Source organism: Lactuca serriola, chromosome 1, assembly GCF_051521515.1.
Source record: "Lactuca serriola cultivar US96UC23 chromosome 1, Lser_US96UC23_V15, whole genome shotgun sequence".
NCBI classification, from domain to species: domain Eukaryota; kingdom Viridiplantae; phylum Streptophyta; class Magnoliopsida; order Asterales; family Asteraceae; genus Lactuca; species Lactuca serriola.
Window position 1 is genome coordinate 72,704,386 of NC_136408.1, and position 7,029 is coordinate 72,711,414.

The 7,029-nt window shown below is 33.7% G+C and overlaps 1 long non-coding RNA gene across 1 annotated transcript; it reads left to right on the plus strand.

Moving 5' to 3' along the window:
* The first annotated feature begins 701 nt into the window (after nucleotides 1–701).
* On the plus strand, nucleotides 702–1,766 carry LOC145069388 (uncharacterized). The gene is made up of 2 exons (XR_013689475.1): nucleotides 702–1,208; nucleotides 1,429–1,766. It is a non-coding gene; the product is annotated as an uncharacterized LOC145069388 (long non-coding RNA).
* Nucleotides 1,767–7,029: the final 5,263 nt, after the last annotated feature.

Genomic DNA, 7,029 nt, shown 5'->3' on the forward strand with positions numbered 1-7,029 from the left:
TCCTTCAATCTCTAAAACTTTCAACCATTGTAGTCTGTCAAACTCCTTGCTCAAGGTTGGTAGTGCACCGACCTGACCATAAATAACATAGACGTATGCTCCAGATTTATTTATGGTATGGCTTATTTGTTGTACTAATCTTAGTTGAGACGTTTGACTTAAAGGGTTGAGTTGGTAGTTTTAGTTGGAGACATGTTAGAGTTTTATTAAGTGTTCTCATTACGGTTCAGATTATATATAACTCTTATATACTATTGTTGGTGGGGTTTGCATGATTATTAAATTATGTTTTGTACTCCAAGACTACCAAGCACAGACGAGGGCCAGGCATGAAACACCGGAGGACATGACCATTTTAGCAATTAAACCGTTCTGAAATCCAACAACCTAAGCGACATTTCAAACCAGATTCCTCGTACCTTAGAAGAAAGTTGTTATTGTTGTATTCCTCTATCGAGCATATGAGTTCTCTATAGACAATCAAGCTCTGATACCAATACTCTCGGGACCGTTTCGTGATAAAGTTAAATTTTTGGTGGCTGGTTTGTAACTTTGCTAAAGTATATGGGCCTTTTGGTAATTTAATTAGATTGGTTAGGACTATTTTAATAAAAAAAAAAAATACCAAATGAGGGGTTGATTTCGAATAAATTGAATATTTTTTATGGATTGTGACTAGTTAATACACACACAATGGCTTGTTTTTTGATTGAGAGTATTTCAAGGTTTTGGGGGAAGGACTTATTTTAAAAGGAATGTTGAGGGTTATTTGGTTATTCTATTTCTATCAGAGTCGGAAGGACTTAGAGCTTTCTGTCACGTGTTTGTTTTTATCAATCGGTCGATAAGGATCGAATGGAAGCAGACGCGAAAAGAAACGGAAGGCTGGGGACGAAGATGATTGAAAGGAACTCGATGATAGACGATTGAGGATGACGAGGGAAGTATGAAGGCTCGTCGGTCGATTCGTAAGCCAAGATGGTCTCCGGGGTTCGACTAGACCGAAGCGACGAAGGGAAGAGGGGAGGCAGCAACGCTTCTTCTTCTCGTCCGGTTGCAGGGTGCGAAGGTTCGGTCTTCGGTCTAGATGGTGTTGCGATGGGGCTAGTTGAGACCGGTGGTTTCGAGTTTTCAGTCGTATGGGTGGTGGAGGGAGGTTCGATCTTGGCCATTTGTTGATTCGGGAAAAGTCGCAGTTATCAACTCAGGTAAGGGTTCCTCTCTTTTTTTAATTCATTTTTTATAGATATCGATGGGGTTTGGGTTGGTTCAGCTTGCCTTCAAAACAGAAGAAAGCAGGAGGTGGAGTCGAGGGAGGCAACAGCAACTCCGGTCGTTGTTGTTGTTGTTGTCGTTGTTTTTTTTTTTTTGACAAGAAATTGATGAAGGGTAAGAGGATTGTTTCGTTTGGTGTTTGATTTTTAATAGGGAAGTGAAGGAGAAGCAATGGAGGTTTGATGTCCCGTTGGTTTGACTGATTTGTCAAGAACAACACCTCCATTGGAGGTGTTCTTGACTGGGACGGAGGAGAAGAGTGAGAACCGGATGTTGCGTCTTTGATGATTCTTTGACAGTTTCAGAAGGAAACACACATTTCCTGTGTGTGTAATTGAGTGTTTCCTTTGGTTGTGATTTTAGTATTTCTTTATGTGTGGTCTATTATAAGCTCAAAGTTAGAAAGCAAGTTGTACAATAATTGAGTACTGTATAAGTTTCATCCTTGTTTGGCTGTCAATTTAACAATAAAGAATATAAGTTTTATTTTAGTATTTTGCATAATGTATTTGATTCAATGTCTATGTAATGTGTGTGTATTGAGGTATGTTTTAAATGGGTATGTATTTGTGTGTATTTGTTTGATTTGATATGTATTATTGATGTTTTTCCTCTTGTATTCACATGTATGTATACTAAAAAACTTTTACAAACCGTTTCTTAATAATTATAATCTACTTTCATTGATCATGAATTTTTTATATAACTTGTATAATATATATATATATATATATATATATATATATATATATATATATATATATATATATATATATATAGAAGTAGGATCAAATGAGAACACCTAAAAGGTTGAGAACGCGAGAACAGATCTCATCCATCTATTATCTTAGATCTAAGGCTATAATTAAATAGAAAATTTGTTATTATTAAAATGTTTAAATTCAATTAATTTGAATTAAAAATAAGAAAAGGGTATCATGGTAATTAATCATTCCCTTATTTTAAACAACTCCTAAAATCTCTCAATCTCTCTCTGTATAAACCTACGACTTCATCATTCACTCCCCCATTTTCAACTTCATCTTTCTCTCTATACCTAGGGCAAGCCTCCCTCATTTGTACATCAGTCTCAATAGATACGTCTAAATCAGACCTTCTTGGTGGTTATTCTTGGCAGCAAATGAAGAACAACAGAGGGAAAGAAGGAGGGTTCGATGGTGGCAGATTGATCGCGAAGAGGAGGGGAAAAAAGACCACCGGTTCTTGGTTTGATTAAAGAAAGGAGAAGGATGGAAGCAACAGAAGGAGCATAAATTAGTCAAATTAAACATGATCAAGCTATAGTGGATTTGGTCGATCGGGAATCAACGAGACACACACACACGCATATTCATTGTGTGACGATTGTAGGGGTGAGCACGACAGACCCTGAGAGAAATTAGATGTAGTGGGTTATTAGACAAAATTACAAGATGCGGGAAAGAATTGGTGTGACTGGAAGAGTGATCGAGAAGGAGGAGGATGTAGCAGGGGTGGCGATACGGTGGTATTAGGGCAGGGCAAGGAGCCGACGGCGGACCTGGTTGTCGAAAACAGTTTGTGTTCCTACTGTTTCTTTACATACAGGTGAAATGCATTCAAGAAGTGAAGGAATCTACGGGAAATCGATGGGAGTTCTCCCTGTTCGTGTTGCAATTGGTTTCTGATGACAAAGCTTCGACATTTGGTTGTTTGGTGATCGAGAAGGAATGTACTGATTCAACAACAGGTAAGGGTTCCTCTTTTTTTTTTTTTTTTTTTGTTCTTGTGGGTGTTTGTTTGATTCCCTTTTTTATCTTCTGTTTTGACTGAAATTTGTGGAGTTTGATGTGGGTTTTTGGGTTTGCTTTTTAACAGAAATGGATGAGCGTAATCAATAGATTTTGGTGTTGTTTTGTTGCTTGAAATGAATAGGAAGAAGATGAAGAATGCAATATTTTTTGAGTTTAATCGTTAAGGAGGTTTACTTTTTTAGTCTATAAGAGGCGTTTGGAATGTGATTTATTTATCTGTGCATATTTGTTTTTTTTGTTTGTTTTTTAGTATATATTTATTTCTTGTCGATGATTATAATCGTTCTTTATTATTTTTTATTAAAAGTGTATGTGGTTAATGAGTTAAGCACTTTGTTGACAATAATACAAAAAAAAAATTTGATTTCTTGTAGATGGGTCGAGTAAATATGGATGACCTAAATGATTGTAATGACAAAGGATGAATGAACATCTTCAACAACTTGGAAGGAATATAAATGTATTTTATTCAACAGGTAAGGGTTCCTTCTTTTTTTTCTTCTTGTTTGATTTGGCAGCGACAACAAAAGGGAGCGACGGGAAGGAAGCCTTCAATCCACCTTGGGCTACGATGAACTCAACAGTATCGATTCACTCTTGATGTTGTTGTAGTCGATCGACAATAAAAAAAATGGATCATGAAGAGGGGTGCGTGAATGGTTGTATTTATTTATAAATAGCACGTGTATTCATTTATGAATAACATTGTAGTTATGTGTGAATGATTGTATTCATTTATTAATAGTAGTGTATTAATGTGAATGAGTGTATTTATTTATGATTAGATGTATTCATTATATGGTAGAATGTGTATTAATTTATAAATAACAGTGTATTCATTTGTGAATTGCAATGTATTCATGTGTGAATGATTGTACTTATTTATGAATAGTAGTGTATTCATGTGAATGGTGTATTTATTTATGATTAGAGGTATTCATTTTATGAAGAAATGATAATTTTTACACTATTTTTATTTTCAATTGATAAAAAATGCATTGAATTTTTTGGGATTGGATTTCTATTCATTTTTTTTTTTGAAAAACAAAAACGTGAAATAGTAGAAAATAATAATTTTTTTAAGATTTTCTTTTCAGATTTAAAATAAAAAGAAATATTAATTTTTTTAGGTAATTTTTTTGAAACGGTCATAAATTATTTTTGGGAAAAATCATAAAAACAAATATATTTATATATATTTCATTAACTAAAAGGAAATACTAATTTTTTTAGGTAATTAAAATCATTATCCCTAGATTTTAGGAAATCATTAATTAATATTTATATAAAGTTACTAATATACCCTTATAAAATGATTGGTCCAAAATTGTTCTTGCATTCTCAACCTTTTAATTGTTCTCATTTTATTATCTCCCTATATATATATATATATATATATATATATATATATATATATATATATATATATATATATATATATATATAAACTCGTATGTTAGGAATGTAAAGTTTATTAATTTGTTAAACCTTGGTTTGTTAAATTTATAATACACACATATATAATACATATTTATGACAATTTAACCAACCACATGTAATTTATCTTGATACATGTCTATATCCGTATATACATTCATTTATATAGTTGTTCACAAAATTATTGGGTGTTGGGCTATTTCTATTGGTAAAATCAATCACAATTGGTTTTGATTCCTATATTATTACGGAATACATTATCAATAAAAGAAATTATGTCGAAATCAATAGTTTAAGATTTCGCGATTAATAAATCTCAAGACTTTTGATTTTTCAACTTTTATAAATAATTTTACTAAAAATATATCAAATTTGAAATTAAATATTAGGCTATAATTTGAGTCCAAAAATGCTTTCAGAATTTCCATTTGAGGTGTGCAAGTCCCTCAACGGATATAAATATTTTTAGCGATTTTAAAAAAAATCAGTATTATAATGGTTTTAGATTTTTGAAACGGTCATATCTTTTGCATACAAATTTCGTTTTTGACGTTCTTTCTATTTTCAAAATTAGGGAAACACGTACTACGAGACTAGAGTGTTTGTATTGCTCAAAACTGTTTAATATGAAATTTCAATTTTTCAGACGCATTAACTATGGTTCCAGTTTGAGTTGTTTGACTTGTTTGTCGGATTACATATTCGGAAGTAAGATACCATCTGGTATCTTATAATAGTTGAAATAACTCATTTATTTTACGAAAAATGCATTAAAACTCGATGAGTCAAATTAAAAAAAGATTTACTGTGAACTTGACCGTTCACAGTCTTTGACCTAAATTTTGGGATGTCACATTATATGTGGTGGAATGTATGGTATACTAGGGAATTCACAAGTATTGTGTTTAGTTGATATATTTAAATGTATTTCAGGTTATTCTGGTGAGAAAGAGAAGGGCACAATGCGACTATACTCACATCTATCATTTGTTTTGAGACTTCCACTAAACTCTTTATTATGTTTTCATGACGTTTGAAACTATAACACCTCAAATTTCAAGACAAAATTTTTCATTTTTAATTCTCCAAATCTTACTCATAAATTTAAGTCATCACATAAATTGTAAGTTATTATCAAAACAATATCAGAGTATCCCAAATCCTCAAATTTTCATAAGCCGACGAATGTGTACAATCATGCCCCCGCTTTCCCGAAATCTACAAAAGTACATGAAACACATTTAATCAACACTGTAAGCATGAAGCTTAGTGAGTTCCCCAAAATACCACATACACAAATAATTAGCCTCTCATGGCTATATCTCGATAAGGACCCTTTGGTCATGTGTCTCAGTGAAGACCCTCCGATCTCACGTCTCGGTATGGACCCTCCGATCATGTGTCTTAGTATAAGCAAATAAGATCCTCCAATCAATAACACGAATAACACCCTCCGGTCAACAACAAGAATATGACCCTTCGGTTAATAACACGAATAAGACCCTCCAGTCACACATAAATTACCACACAGGTAAGTATAGTAAGAAGACTCACCTGAATGAACGAACCCTGAAACACTACGACACGATCCCTTGTCTGCACTGCTCACACCTACCCAAAACCCTCAAGTTTGACCCAAGGTAAAACTTAGTCAAAAGTCAACAGTCAACAGAATCAAAGTCTACAAGTCAACTTCAGGTTGAGTATGCCCAGCGTACTTAGCTCTATGCATGGCGTACTCACCATCCAAAAATGGGACCCCATACGAGTATCTGCAACGTACTTAAAGGTACGCCCGACATACTCGGTCAAAAGGCACTTTTCCATTAAGTGCTTAATCTCTTAATTTCTTTCATCTAACACTCAGATCTAGTCCCACAACATCATTCTAAGTCATAAAATTTCCACCTTTATGACTTTCCAGGTCTAGAAAAGGTCCAAAAGGCAAAACCTTAACTTATTCCTCCATTAAGACATCATGACACTTTCATGGAAGGTATAAAAGGATCAAGAGCACATTTTTATGGATCCTAAAATCTCCATAATGGATAAAGTTTCGAACTTTATCCATTATAATGGTCCAAACCACCAAGATCTAGGCTTTAAGCATCAAATGGAACCAAAAGTGCCTCTTTTTTCAACTTAATCCATTAAGTCCAAGTCTCCAACCTTCAAATCTGAATTAAAATGATGTTTATATGGATAAAGTTTCCAACTTTATCCATAACAAGGTCGCAAACTCTCAAGATCTAAACTTTATGCACTGAAATGACCGAAAACTCATAACACCCAAAAGTAGCTAGATCTAACAAATGCATCATCAATATTCAAACTTTATACCTCTAAAAGATAGATCAGGGTGAACAAAGTCCAGATCTACAAGCTCCAAAACAACCAAGACTTCTGCAAGAAGTTCCTTTTTCTCCAAGGTGTACCATGCCTACTCCAAAGCACTCAAACACACCTTATTTTAGCTCACAAAGCTCAACTAGGATTACCGTTTCATGGAAGGGGTGTTGGAGGG